At 62.9% G+C, this 14,846-nt stretch overlaps 4 non-coding genes across 4 annotated transcripts; all 4 read right to left on the minus strand.

Annotated features, from left to right (window-relative positions):
* Window positions 1–773: 773 nt before the first annotated feature.
* LOC142865317 (5S ribosomal RNA) lies at window positions 774–892 on the minus strand. The gene has a single exon (XR_012915620.1). It is a non-coding gene; the product is annotated as a 5S ribosomal RNA (ribosomal RNA).
* Window positions 893–4,687: 3,795 nt separating this feature from the next.
* On the minus strand, window positions 4,688–4,806 carry LOC142865318 (5S ribosomal RNA). The gene has a single exon (XR_012915621.1). It is a non-coding gene; the product is annotated as a 5S ribosomal RNA (ribosomal RNA).
* Window positions 4,807–8,568: 3,762 nt separating this feature from the next.
* On the minus strand, window positions 8,569–8,687 carry LOC142865388 (5S ribosomal RNA). The gene has a single exon (XR_012915691.1). It is a non-coding gene; the product is annotated as a 5S ribosomal RNA (ribosomal RNA).
* A 3,791-nt stretch (window positions 8,688–12,478) lies between these two features.
* Window positions 12,479–12,597, minus strand: LOC142865319 (5S ribosomal RNA). Its single transcript, XR_012915622.1, has one exon. It is a non-coding gene; the product is annotated as a 5S ribosomal RNA (ribosomal RNA).
* Window positions 12,598–14,846: the final 2,249 nt, after the last annotated feature.

A 14,846-nucleotide genomic window follows, 5' to 3' on the forward strand; every position in this document is an offset into this window, starting at 1 on the left:
ATATAGAAAAACACAGCCGGGCGTGGTGGTGCATGCCTGTAGTCCCAACTACTCGGGAGGCTGAGGCAGCAGGATTGCTTGAGCCCGGAGATTGAGGTTGCTGTGAGCTAGGCTGACGCCATGGCACTCACTCTAGCCTGGGCAGCAAAACGAGACTCTGTCTCAAAAAAAAAAAAAAAAAAAAGAACACAGGGGGGAGGGGGGCACGGGCAACACATGTCACCTGAATACTTGTACTCCCATCATCTGCTTGAAGAGAGAGAGAAAAGAAAATGCAATCATAGAGGTAAGAGACACTTTTTAAAAATAATGAATCCGAAGAGAAAAGTAAAAGGAGGCCTGTGGAGCAGGTCTGGGTGTGACTCCGGATCCCCCAACATCAGGTGCCACCACCAAAGATTCCTGCGTGTAGCCCATAGAACCCCAAAAGCAACGGGACGAGTTCTGGTCACATGCTCCCTCAAAATGACATCCTGGCCTTCTTCTGGAACTCCCTCCCCTCTCAGACTCTCAAGGTTTCCTCCAGCGTGTCGGTTCCCACAGAGCAGACCTTTGGTCTGAGACCTGACAGTCCAGATGCCACGCATGCTGCCGCGTGGCGGCGGTGTCGCGGCTTGGGACAAGAGGAGGCCCCACGGTGCGGGCTGGGGCGCCAGGCAACGCGGGCGGGCGCTGAGGGTGGGGGTGACCCCCACCGCGGGCCGCCGCCACGCTCCCAGAAAGGGGACAGAACAAGAGGCAAAAAAAAAAAAAAAAAAAAAAAAAAAAGCAGCAGCCTGTGGCACCCGGTATTCCCAGGCGGTCTCCCATCCAAGTACTAACCAGGCCCGACCCTGCTTAGCTTCCGAGACCAGACGAGATCGGGGGCGTTCAGGGTGGTGTGGCCCTAGACGGCGGCGGAGGGCGCCCCTGCCCCGCTCGAGAAGCCGAGCCTCTCTGGGCTTCCCCGCCGCCGCCTCCCGCCCCAGGCCCCGCGCCGGGCCGGGCCGGTTGAGTTCGCCGGCCGGGTCCCGCGGGCTCCCAGGGACGGGGGTGATGGGCGGGGCGGGGCGGGGCGGGGCGGGGCGGGGGGCTGTCTCTCTCTACACACACACACACACTCACACTCACTCACACTCACACAAGATGCGCCTCCACGGCTGGACTCGCCAAGGTGGAGCCCTCCCAGCCCCCCTCGTCTCCTCGCCCGGCCTCCTTCACCTACCCGCTGCCCACCCCCAGGGCGTCGCTGCCTGCCGCTGACTGCGCACGCGCGGGACGCTCGCCCTTTGACCCCAGCCAGGGGCCGCCCTCCCCCACAACCCCTTTCAGCTGTGCCCCCCCCCTCGCCCTGTGGGTGGGCTGCCGCCTATTCCCCCGGGCCAGGGCTGGGGCACAGCCAGTGTATGGGGCGTCTCTCTCTGGGGATGTGTCCCATGGGTGGGATGGGGTGGCGTGGTTTGGGGGGCGCTGAAGAAATCAGTCCCCTCCATCTCCTACCTCTGGAAAACGCCCAAGCCCGTGGAGAACTGCCGGCACCGCTTCGTGGGGGCCGGGACCCTCCTCCGTGTCCTCCTGTGGCCCAGTCCAAGGGGCCTGGGCCTGGCCGGGGCTGCATTGGACCCCGACCACCCTGGCGTGTGGACTCGCTAAAAATCGGCCATTAGATATTGGATTCCAGCTTCCTGGAGGTCATTTCACTAATGAGTGCACCGGAAAGAGTTTCCTAATCCATCTGTGAGGGTGGCAACTGAAAGAGAATTTGAAAGCTGACAGAATAGGTGAGGGAAGGCATAGGAGATTTCCACACCCAGCAAGGAAGACTTTCCCGAAATGGAAGAAAGAAACGAGCAAACAGAGACACCGGTAGCCCGCCCGGAAAAGAGTCTGCCCCTGAGAGAAAGCACCCTGACCAGGTTCACCCGTGGGTGGGTGGTGAGCTAGCGGCATTCAGAAGAGCGAGGCCCGCAGTCTGTGCGGAAGACACCTGCGCTCGGGTGTGTGTGGCGGCGCGATTCACAAGCAGCTCTAGACGTTAAACCAAGGAGAAGCCAGGGAGTTCCCAACGCCCCAGGTGTCCTCAGCCCACGACTGGCTGCTGTGGGAATGCGAAGCCCGGCTCCTTGTCTCAGAGCGGGGTTCCCAGGAGGATCAGGCTGAAGCTGGGACTTGGCCTCAAAGTGTCCCCTCGCATGGCCACCCCCTTCCCCTTCCTGCTCCTCTACTCCTGGTGCCCCTCCATCCAGGGGCCAGACCTTAAAGAGTCACCGCAAGAGAATCCTGGTCCCAAAGGAGCCTTCTGGGGGACCGGTGCTGAGAGAGGTTGTGGGCATGGCCCGCTGGGGCTCTGCCCGACCCAGGGCTGAGAGATGCCACCTCCCAGCTCTGGGTCCCTGCAGGAAGTGTTGGCAAGCACAGGGCCGGTCCTCCAAAGGCCCAGGTGCAGGGAGCCCAGGCCAAGCAGCCTGTGGAAGAAGCCACTTGCCGTGCCACGCCGGGAACAGGACTGCAGGCCCCGGCCCTTCCCACCTCCTCCTCCTCCTCCTCCTCCTCCTCCCCCCCGCCCCCCCCCCCAGGGCACAGGGCTCAGAGACACCTCAGACTCTTGCTACCCAAAGTGCAAAGGGCATCAGTTGCTCCTCCAACCCCCCCGCCCAGCAGACCACGTTGTCCAGCCAGCCCCCGGGCCTCCCTGGGGTGCCCAGCACAAAAGTGCAGACACCCACCGGACCCTCAATCTCAGTTTTCGGATGTTTTTGCCACTCTAAGGACCCGCAGGCCAGCTGGGCCTTCGGGCAGGACAGAGAGCCCCGGAATCCGACGTGGAGAGCTGCGTGTACGTCCCCATCAGGAGGCGGTCCCCACCTCCGCGGCTCTCCCCTTGTGGGGAGCGGCAGCCCAGCCGGCAGCCCCAGGGCCTCAGGGAAGACACCAGGCTGGGCCCCCGCGGCACAGCGGGGGCACGTCCCCCGCACTCAAGCGACTTAGGGACGGCTGCTGGAGACTGCTGCGGCCACCCTGCTGCCGGGTTCCTGGAGGGCTTCCTGGAAGCAGCGTCCACACCAAGCCCTTGGAAGGCCGAGGCGACGGAGGAGCCGGTCAGGCAGGGGCCGAGGACGGTGAGAGGCCGGGTGGGCGGGAAGGAGCATGTCAGGCAGGGGCAGAGGACGGTGACAGGCCGGGCGGGGAGGAGCCGGTCAGTCGGGGGCCCAGGACAGTGACGGGCCTGGCCGGGGAGGAGTGCGTCAGGCAGGGGCAGAGGAGACGGGCTGGGTAAGGGTTAGGGTTACAGTTAGGGCACAATTCACAATCGCAAAGACGTGGAAGCGACCCGAGTGCCCATCCATCCAGGAGTGCATGAATAAAATGTGGCGCGTGGACACCACGGAGTGCCATTCGGCTGTGAGGAGCAGCGGTGAGAGGGCGCCTCTCGTGTTCTCCTGGCCAGAGCTGGTACCCGTTCCAGTAAGCCAGGTATCCCAAGAATGGACACACGAGCACCACGTGAGCGCGCTCACCAGCAAATTGGTACGAACGGATGGACGCCTAAGTGGACAGAGAGGAATCACCTTCATCGGGTGGGTGTCGGGCGGGTGGGGGGAGGGGAGGGGCATACACATCCATTAGGCATGGGGTGGGTGCGCACCGACTGGGGGATGGGCGCACTTGAAGCTCTGACCCGAGGGGGGAGGCTTGGAGAGGGCAAGGCACCCGACCTTAACATTGGTACCCCCACAATACGCTGGAACAACCTGAGAGGTATAAGAATAAGAACACAGGGGGGGCCGGGCGCGGTGGCTCACGCCTGTAATCCTAGCTCTCTGGGAGGCCGAGGCGGGCGGATTGCTCCAGGTCAGGAGTTCGAAACCAGCCTGAGCAAGAGCGAGACCCCGTCTCTACTAAAAATAGAAAGAAATTAATTGGCCAACTAATATATATAGAAAAACACAGCCGGGCGTGGTGGTGCATGCCTGTAGTCCCAACTACTCGGGAGGCTGAGGCAGCAGGATTGCTTGAGCCCGGAGATTGAGGTTGCTGTGAGCTAGGCTGACGCCATGGCACTCACTCTAGCCTGGGCAGCAAAACGAGACTCTGTCTCAAAAAAAAAAAAAAAAAAAAGAACACAGGGGGGAGGGGGGCACGGGCAACACATGTCACCTGAATACTTGTACTCCCATCATCTGCTTGAAGAGAGAGAGAAAAGAAAATGCAATCATAGAGGTAAGAGACACTTTTTAAAAATAATGAATCCGAAGAGAAAAGTAAAAGGAGGCCTGTGGAGCAGGTCTGGGTGTGACTCCGGATCCCCCAACATCAGGTGCCACCACCAAAGATTCCTGCGTGTAGCCCATAGAACCCCAAAAGCAACGGGACGAGTTCTGGTCACATGCTCCCTCAAAATGACATCCTGGCCTTCTTCTGGAACTCCCTCCCCTCTCAGACTCTCAAGGTTTCCTCCAGCGTGTCGGTTCCCACAGAGCAGACCTTTGGTCTGAGACCTGACAGTCCAGATGCCACGCATGCTGCCGCGTGGCGGCGGTGTCGCGGCTTGGGACAAGAGGAGGCCCCACGGTGCGGGCTGGGGCGCCAGGCAACGCGGGCGGGCGCTGAGGGTGGGGGTGAACCCCACCGCGGGCCGCCGCCACGCTCCCAGAAAGGGGACAGAACAAGAGGCAAAAAAAAAAAAAAAAAAAAAAAAAAAAGCAGCAGCCTGTGGCACCCGGTATTCCCAGGCGGTCTCCCATCCAAGTACTAACCAGGCCCGACCCTGCTTAGCTTCCGAGACCAGACGAGATCGGGGGCGTTCAGGGTGGTGTGGCCCTAGACGGCGGCGGAGGGCGCCCCTGCCCCGCTCGAGAAGCCGAGCCTCTCTGGGCTTCCCCGCCGCCGCCTCCCGCCCCAGGCCCCGCGCCGGGCCGGGCCGGTTGAGTTCGCCGGCCGGGTCCCGCGGGCTCCCAGGGACGGGGGTGATGGGCGGGGCGGGGCGGGGCGGGGGGCTGTCTCTCTCTACACACACACACACACTCACACTCACTCACACTCACACAAGATGCGCCTCCACGGCTGGACTCGCCAAGGTGGAGCCCTCCCAGCCCCCCTCGTCTCCTCGCCCGGCCTCCTTCACCTACCCGCTGCCCACCCCCAGCGCGTCGCTGCCTGCCGCTGACTGCGCACGCCGCGGGACGCTCGCCCTTTGACCCCAGCCAGGGGCCGCCCTCCCCCACAACCCCTTTCAGCTGCGCCCCCCCCCTCGCCCTGTGGGTGGGCTGCCGCCTATTCCCCGGGGCCAGGGCTGGGGCACAGCCAGTGTATGGGGCGTCTCTCTCTGGGGATGTGTCCCATGGGTGGGGTGGGGTGGCGTGGTTTGGGGGGCGCTGAAGAAATCAGTCCCCTCCATCTCCTACCTCTGGAAAACGCCCAAGCCCGTGGAGAACTGCCGGCACCGCTTCGTGGGGGCCGGGACCCTCCTCCGTGTCCTCCTGTGGCCCAGTCCAAGGGGCCTGGGCCTGGCCGGGGCTGCATTGGACCCCGACCACCCTGGCGTGTGGACTCGCTAAAAATCGGCCATTAGATATTGGATTCCAGCTTCCTGGAGGTCATTTCACTAATGAGTGCACCGGAAAGAGTTTCCTAATCCATCTGTGAGGGTGGCAACTGAAAGAGAATTTGAAAGCTGACAGAATAGGCGAGGGAAGGCATAGGAGATTTCCACACCCAGCAAGGAAGACTTTCCCGAAATGGAAGCAAGAAACGAGCAAACAGAGACACCGGTAGCCCGCCCGGAAAAGAGTCTGCCCCTGAGAGAAAGCACCCTGACCAGGTTCACCCGTGGGTGGGTGGCGAGCTAGCGGCATTCAGAAGAGCGAGGCCCGCAGTCTGTGCGGAAGACACCTGCGCTCGGGTGTGTGTGGCGGCGCGATTCACAAGCAGCTCTAGACGTTAAACCAAGGAGAAGCCAGGGAGTTCCCAACGCCCCAGGTGTCCTCAGCCCACGACTGGCTGCTGTGGGAATGCGAAGCCCGGCTCCTTGTCTCAGAGCGGGGTTCCCAGGAGGATCAGGCTGAAGCTGGGACTTGGCCTCAAAGTGTCCCCTCGCATGGCCACCCCCTTCCCCTTCCTGCTCCTCTACTCCTGGTGCCCCTCCATCCAGGGGCCAGACCTTAAAGAGTCACCGCAAGAGAATCCTGGTCCCAAAGGAGCCTTCTGGGGGACCGGTGCTGAGAGAGGTTGTGGGCATGGCCCGCTGGGGCTCTGCCCGACCCAGGGCTGAGAGATGCCACCTCCCAGCTCTGGGTCCCTGCAGGAAGTGTTGGCAAGCACAGGGCCGGTCCTCCAAAGGCCCAGGTGCAGGGAGCCCAGGCCAAGCAGCCTGTGGAAGAAGCCACTTGCCGTGCCACCCCGGGAACAGGACTGCAGGCCCCGGCCCTTCCCACCTCCTCCTCCTCCTCCCCCTGCCCCCCCCACAGGGCACAGGGCTCAGAGACACCTCAGACTCTTGCTACCCAAAGTGCAAAGGGCATCAGTTGCTCCTCCAACCCCCCCGCCCAGCAGACCACGTTGTCCAGCCAGCCCCCGGGCCTCCCTGGGGTGCCCAGCACAAAAGTGCAGACACCCACCGGACCCTCAATCTCAGTTTTCGGATGTTTTTGCCACTCTAAGGACCCGCAGGCCAGCTGGGCCTTCGGGCAGGACAGAGAGCCCCGGAATCCGACGTGGAGAGCTGCGTGTACGTCCCCATCAGGAGGCGGTCCCCACCTCCGCGGCTCTCCCCTTGTGGGGAGCGGCAGCCCAGCCGGCAGCCCCAGGGCCTCAGGGAAGACACCAGGCTGGGCCCCCGCGGCACAGCGGGGGCACGTCCCCCGCACTCAAGCGACTTAGGGACGGCTGCTGGAGACTGCTGCGGCCACCCTGCTGCCGGGTTCCTGGAGGGCTTCCTGGAAGCAGCGTCCACACCAAGCCCTTGGAAGGCCCAGGCGACGGAGGAGCCGGTCAGGCAGGGGCCGAGGACGGTGAGAGGCCGGGCGGGCGGGAAGGACCATGTCAGGCAGGGGCAGAGGACGGTGACAGGCCGGGCGGGGAGGAGCCGGACAGGCGGGGGCCCAGGACAGTGACGGGCCTGGCCGGGGAGGAGTGCGTCAGGCAGGGGCAGAGGAGACGGGCTGGGTAAGGGTTAGGGTTACAGTTAGGGCACAATTCACAATCGCAAAGACGTGGAAGCGACCCGAGTGCCCATCCATCCAGGAGTGCATGAATAAAATGTGGCGCGTGGACACCACGGAGTGCCATTCGGCTGTGAGGAGCAGCGGTGAGAGGGCGCCTCTCGTGTTCTCCTGGCCAGAGCTGGGACCCGTTCCAGTAAGCCAGGTATCCCAAGAATGGACACACGAGCACCACGTGAGCGCGCTCACCAGCAAATTGGTACGAACGGATGGACGCCTAAGTGGACAGAGAGGAATCACCTTCATCGGGTGGGTGTCGGGCGGGTGGGGGGAGGGGAGGGGCATACACATCCATTAGGCATGGGGTGGGTGCGCACCGACTGGGGGATGGGCGCACTTGAAGCTCTGACCCGAGGGGGGAGGCTTGGAGAGGGCAAGGCACCCGACCTTAACATTGGTACCCCCACAATACGCTGGAACAACCTGAGAGGTATATGAATAAGAACACAGGGGGGGCCGGGCGCGGTGGCTCACGCCTGTAATCCTAGCTCTCTGGGAGGCCGAGGCGGGCGGATTGCTCCAGGTCAGGAGTTCGAAACCAGCCTGAGCAAGAGCGAGACCCCGTCTCTACTAAAAATAGAAAGAAATTAATTGGCCAACTAATATATATAGAAAAACACAGCCGGGCGTGGTGGTGCATGCCTGTAGTCCCAACTACTCGGGAGGCTGAGGCAGCAGGATTGCTTGAGCCCGGAGATTGAGGTTGCTGTGAGCTAGGCTGACGCCATGGCACTCACTCTAGCCTGGGCAGCAAAACGAGACTCTGTCTCAAAAAAAAAAAAAAAAAAAGAACACAGGGGGGAGGGGGGCACGGGCAACACATGTCACCTGAATACTTGTACTCCCATCATCTGCTTGAAGAGAGAGAGAAAAGAAAATGCAATCATAGAGGTAAGAGACACTTTTTAAAAATAATGAATCCGAAGAGAAAAGTAAAAGGAGGCCTGTGGAGCAGGTCTGGGTGTGACTCCGGATCCCCCAACATCAGGTGCCACCACCAAAGATTCCTGCGTGTAGCCCATAGAACCCCAAAAGCAACGGGACGAGTTCTGGTCACATACTCCCTCAAAATGACATCCTGGCCTTCTTCTGGAACTCCCTCCCCTCTCAGACTCTCAAGGTTTCCTCCAGCGTGTCGGTTCCCACAGAGCAGACCTTTGGTCTGAGACCTGACAGTCCAGATGCCACGCATGCTGCCGCGTGGCGGCGGTGTCGCGGCTTGGGACAAGAGGAGGCCCCACGGTGCGGGCTGGGGCGCCAGGCACCGCGGGCGAGCGCTGAGGGTGGGGGTGACCCCCACCCCGGGCCGCCGCCACGCTCCCAGAAAGGGGACAGAAAAGAGGCAAAAAAAAAAAAAAAAAAAAGCAGCAGCCTGTGGCACCCGGTATTCCCAGGCGGTCTCCCATCCAAGTACTAACCAGGCCCGACCCTGCTTAGCTTCCGAGACCAGAGGAGATCGGGGGCGTTCAGGGTGGTGTGGCCCTAGACGGCGGCGGAGGGCGCCCCTGCCCCGCTCAAGAAGCCGAGCCTCTCTGGGCTTCCCCGCCGCCGCCTCCCGCCCCAGGCCCCGCGCCGGGCCGGGCCGGTTGAGTTCGCCGGCCGGGTCCCGCGGGCTCCCAGGGACGGGGGTGATGGGCGGGGCGGGGCGGGGCGGGGCGGGGGGCTGTCTCTCTATACACACACACACACACTCACACTCACTCACACTCACACAAGATGCGCCTCCACGGCTGGACTCGCCAAGGTGGAGCCCTCCCAGCCCCCCTCGTCTCCTCGCCCGGCCTCCTTCACCTACCCGCTGCCCACCCCCAGCGCGTCGCTGCCTGCCGCTGACTGCGCACGCGCGGGACGCTCGCCCTTTGACCCCAGCCAGGGGCCGCCCTCCCCCACAACCCCTTTCAGCTGCGCCCCCCCCCTCGCCCTGTGGGTGGGCTGCCGCCTATTCCCCCGGGCCAGGGCTGGGGCACAGCCAGTGTATGGGGCGTCTCTCTCTGGGGATGTGTCCCATGGGTGGGATGGGGTGGCGTGGTTTGGGGGGCGCTGAAGAAATCAGTCCCCTCCATCTCCTACCTCTGGAAAACGCCCAAGCCCGTGGAGAACTGCCGGCACCGCTTCGTGGGGGCCGGGACCCTCCTCCGTGTCCTCCTGTGGCCCAGTCCAAGGGGCCTGGGCCTGGCCGGGGCTGCATTGGACCCCGACCACCCTGGCGTGTGGACTCGCTAAAAATCGGCCATTAGATATTGGATTCCAGCTTCCTGGAGGTCATTTCACTAATGAGTGCACCGGAAAGAGTTTCCTAATCCATCTGTGAGGGTGGCAACTGAAAGAGAATTTGAAAGCTGACAGAATAGGTGAGGGAAGGCATAGGAGATTTCCACACCCAGCAAGGAAGACTTTCCCGAAATGGAAGAAAGAAACGAGCAAACAGAGACACCGGTAGCCCGCCCGGAAAAGAGTCTGCCCCTGAGAGAAAGCACCCTGACCAGGTTCACCCGTGGGTGGGTGGCGAGCCAGCGGCATTCAGAAGAGCGAGGCCCGCAGTCTGTGCGGAAGACACCTGCGCTCGGGTGTGTGTGGCGGCGCGATTCACAAGCAGCTCTAGACGTTAAACCAAGGAGAAGCCAGGGAGTTCCCAACGCCCCAGGTGTCCTCAGCCCACGACTGGCTGCTGTGGGAATGCGAAGCCCGGCTCCTTGTCTCAGAGCGGGGTTCCCAGGAGGATCAGGCTGAAGCTGGGACTTGGCCTCAAAGTGTCCCCTCGCATGGCCACCCCCTTCCCCTTCCTGCTCCTCTACTCCTGGTGCCCCTCCATCCAGGGGCCAGACCTTAAAGAGTCACCGCAAGAGAATCCTGGTCCCAAAGGAGCCTTCTGGGGGACCGGTGCTGAGAGAGGTTGTGGGCATGGCCCGCTGGGGCTCTGCCCGACCCAGGGCTGAGAGATGCCACCTCCCAGCTCTGGGTCCCTGCAGGAAGTGTTGGCAAGCACAGGGCCGGTCCTCCAAAGGCCCAGGTGCAGGGAGCCCAGGCCAAGCAGCCTGTGGAAGAAGCCACTTGCCGTGCCACCCCGGGAACAGGACTGCAGGCCCCGGCCCTTCCCACCTCCTCCTCCTCCTCCTCCTCCTCCTCCCCCCCGCCCCCCCCCCCAGGGCACAGGGCTCAGAGACACCTCAGACTCTTGCTACCCAAAGTGCAAAGGGCATCAGTTGCTCCTCCAACCCCCCCGCCCAGCAGACCACGTTGTCCAGCCAGCCCCCGGGCCTCCCTGGGGTGCCCAGCACAAAAGTGCAGACACCCACCGGACCCTCAATCTCAGTTTTCGGATGTTTTTGCCACTCTAAGGACCCGCAGGCCAGCTGGGCCTTCGGGCAGGACAGAGAGCCCCGGAATCCGACGTGGAGAGCTGCGTGTACGTCCCCATCAGGAGGCGGTCCCCACCTCCGCGGCTCTCCCCTTGTGGGGAGCGGCAGCCCAGCCGGCAGCCCCAGGGCCTCAGGGAAGACACCAGGCTGGGCCCCCGCGGCACAGCGGGGGCACGTCCCCCGCACTCAAGCGACTTAGGGACGGCTGCTGGAGACTGCTGCGGCCACCCTGCTGCCGGGTTCCTGGAGGGCTTCCTGGAAGCAGCGTCCACACCAAGCCCTTGGAAGGCCGAGGCGACGGAGGAGCCGGTCAGGCAGGGGCCGAGGACGGTGAGAGGCCGGGTGGGCGGGAAGGAGCATGTCAGGCAGGGGCAGAGGACGGTGACAGGCCGGGCGGGGAGGAGCCGGTCAGTCGGGGGCCCAGGACAGTGATGGGCCTGGCCGGGGAGGAGTGCGTCAGGCAGGGGCAGAGGAGACGGGCTGGGTAAGGGTTAGGGTTACAGTTAGGGCACAATTCACAATCGCAAAGACGTGGAAGCGACCCGAGTGCCCATCCATCCAGGAGTGCATGAATAAAATGTGGCGCGTGGACACCACGGAGTGCCATTCGGCTGTGAGGAGCAGCGGTGAGAGGGCGCCTCTCGTGTTCTCCTGGCCAGAGCTGGTACCCGTTCCAGTAAGCCAGGTATCCCAAGAATGGACACACGAGCACCACGTGAGCGCGCTCACCAGCAAATTGGTACGAACGGATGGACGCCTAAGTGGACAGAGAGGAATCACCTTCATCGGGTGGGTGTCGGGCGGGTGGGGGGAGGGGAGGGGCATACACATCCATTAGGCATGGGGTGGGTGCGCACCGACTGGGGGATGGGCGCACTTGAAGCTCTGACCCGAGGGGGGAGGCTTGGAGAGGGCAAGGCACCCGACCTTAACATTGGTACCCCCACAATACGCTGGAACAACCTGAGAGGTATAAGAATAAGAACACAGGGGGGGCCGGGCGCGGTGGCTCACGCCTGTAATCCTAGCTCTCTGGGAGGCCGAGGCGGGCGGATTGCTCCAGGTCAGGAGTTCGAAACCAGCCTGAGCAAGAGCGAGACCCCGTCTCTACTAAAAATAGAAAGAAATTAATTGGCCAACTAATATATATAGAAAAACACAGCCGGGCGTGGTGGTGCATGCCTGTAGTCCCAACTACTCGGGAGGCTGAGGCAGCAGGATTGCTTGAGCCCGGAGATTGAGGTTGCTGTGAGCTAGGCTGACGCCATGGCACTCACTCTAGCCTGGGCAGCAAAACGAGACTCTGTCTCAAAAAAAAAAAAAAAAAAAAAGAACACAGGGGGGAGGGGGGCACGGGCAACACATGTCACCTGAATACTTGTACTCCCATCATCTGCTTGAAGAGAGAGAGAAAAGAAAATGCAATCATAGAGGTAAGAGACACTTTTTAAAAATAATGAATCCGAAGAGAAAAGTAAAAGGAGGCCTGTGGAGCAGGTCTGGGTGTGACTCCGGATCCCCCAACATCAGGTGCCACCACCAAAGATTCCTGCGTGTAGCCCATAGAACCCCAAAAGCAACGGGACGAGTTCTGGTCACATGCTCCCTCAAAATGACATCCTGGCCTTCTTCTGGAACTCCCTCCCCTCTCAGACTCTCAAGGTTTCCTCCAGCGTGTCGGTTCCCACAGAGCAGACCTTTGGTCTGAGACCTGACAGTCCAGATGCCACGCATGCTGCCGCGTGGCGGCGGTGTCGCGGCTTGGGACAAGAGGAGGCCCCACGGTGCGGGCTGGGGCGCCAGGCAACGCGGGCGGGCGCTGAGGGTGGGGGTGAACCCCACCGCGGGCCGCCGCCACGCTCCCAGAAAGGGGACAGAACAAGAGGCAAAAAAAAAAAAAAAAAAAAAAAAAAAAGCAGCAGCCTGTGGCACCCGGTATTCCCAGGCGGTCTCCCATCCAAGTACTAACCAGGCCCGACCCTGCTTAGCTTCCGAGACCAGACGAGATCGGGGGCGTTCAGGGTGGTGTGGCCCTAGACGGCGGCGGAGGGCGCCCCTGCCCCGCTCGAGAAGCCGAGCCTCTCTGGGCTTCCCCGCCGCCGCCTCCCGCCCCAGGCCCCGCGCCGGGCCGGGCCGGTTGAGTTCGCCGGCCGGGTCCCGCGGGCTCCCAGGGACGGGGGTGATGGGCGGGGCGGGGCGGGGCGGGGGGCTGTCTCTCTCTACACACACACACACACTCACACTCACTCACACTCACACAAGATGCGCCTCCACGGCTGGACTCGCCAAGGTGGAGCCCTCCCAGCCCCCCTCGTCTCCTCGCCCGGCCTCCTTCACCTACCCGCTGCCCACCCCCAGCGCGTCGCTGCCTGCCGCTGACTGCGCACGCGCGGGACGCTCGCCCTTTGACCCCAGCCAGGGGCCGCCCTCCCCCACAACCCCTTTCAGCTGCGCCCCCCCCCTCGCCCTGTGGGTGGGCTGCCGCCTATTCCCCCGGGCCAGGGCTGGGGCACAGCCAGTGTATGGGGCGTCTCTCTCTGGGGATGTGTCCCATGGGTGGGATGGGGTGGCGTGGTTTGGGGGGCGCTGAAGAAATCAGTCCCCTCCATCTCCTACCTCTGGAAAACGCCCAAGCCCGTGGAGAACTGCCGGCACCGCTTCGTGGGGGCCGGGACCCTCCTCCGTGTCCTCCTGTGGCCCAGTCCAAGGGGCCTGGGCCTGGCCGGGGCTGCATTGGACCCCGACCACCCTGGCGTGTGGACTCGCTAAAAATCGGCCATTAGATATTGGATTCCAGCTTCCTGGAGGTCATTTCACTAATGAGTGCACCGGAAAGAGTTTCCTAATCCATCTGTGAGGGTGGCAACTGAAAGAGAATTTGAAAGCTGACAGAATAGGTGAGGGAAGGCATAGGAGATTTCCACACCCAGCAAGGAAGACTTTCCCGAAATGGAAGAAAGAAACGAGCAAACAGAGACACCGGTAGCCCGCCCGGAAAAGAGTCTGCCCCTGAGAGAAAGCACCCTGACCAGGTTCACCCGTGGGTGGGTGGCGAGCCAGCGGCATTCAGAAGAGCGAGGCCCGCAGTCTGTGCGGAAGACACCTGCGCTCGGGTGTGTGTGGCGGCGCGATTCACAAGCAGCTCTAGACGTTAAACCAAGGAGAAGCCAGGGAGTTCCCAACGCCCCAGGTGTCCTCAGCCCACGACTGGCTGCTGTGGGAATGCGAAGCCCGGCTCCTTGTCTCAGAGCGGGGTTCCCAGGAGGATCAGGCTGAAGCTGGGACTTGGCCTCAAAGTGTCCCCTCGCATGGCCACCCCCTTCCCCTTCCTGCTCCTCTACTCCTGGTGCCCCTCCATCCAGGGGCCAGACCTTAAAGAGTCACCGCAAGAGAATCCTGGTCCCAAAGGAGCCTTCTGGGGGACCGGTGCTGAGAGAGGTTGTGGGCATGGCCCGCTGGGGCTCTGCCCGACCCAGGGCTGAGAGATGCCACCTCCCAGCTCTGGGTCCCTGCAGGAAGTGTTGGCAAGCACAGGGCCGGTCCTCCAAAGGCCCAGGTGCAGGGAGCCCAGGCCAAGCAGCCTGTGGAAGAAGCCACTTGCCGTGCCACCCCGGGAACAGGACTGCAGGCCCCGGCCCTTCCCACCTCCTCCTCCTCCTCCTCCTCCTCCTCCCCCCCGCCCCCCCCCCCAGGGCACAGGGCTCAGAGACACCTCAGACTCTTGCTACCCAAAGTGCAAAGGGCATCAGTTGCTCCTCCAACCCCCCCGCCCAGCAGACCACGTTGTCCAGCCAGCCCCCGGGCCTCCCTGGGGTGCCCAGCACAAAAGTGCAGACACCCACCGGACCCTCAATCTCAGTTTTCGGATGTTTTTGCCACTCTAAGGACCCGCAGGCCAGCTGGGCCTTCGGGCAGGACAGAGAGCCCCGGAATCCGACGTGGAGAGCTGCGTGTACGTCCCCATCAGGAGGCGGTCCCCACCTCCGCGGCTCTCCCCTTGTGGGGAGCGGCAGCCCAGCCGGCAGCCCCAGGGCCTCAGGGAAGACACCAGGCTGGGCCCCCGCGGCACAGCGGGGGCACGTCCCCCGCACTCAAGCGACTTAGGGACGGCTGCTGGAGACTGCTGCGGCCACCCTGCTGCCGGGTTCCTGGAGGGCTTCCTGGAAGCAGCGTCCACACCAAGCCCTTGGAAGGCCGAGGCGACGGAGGAGCCGGTCAGGCAGGGGCCGAGGACGGTGAGAGGCCGGGTGGGCGGGAAGGAGCATGTCAGGCAGGGGCAGAGGACGGT

The sequence above is a fragment of the Microcebus murinus genome, chromosome 28, assembly GCF_040939455.1.
Source record: "Microcebus murinus isolate Inina chromosome 28, M.murinus_Inina_mat1.0, whole genome shotgun sequence".
NCBI classification, from domain to species: domain Eukaryota; kingdom Metazoa; phylum Chordata; class Mammalia; order Primates; family Cheirogaleidae; genus Microcebus; species Microcebus murinus.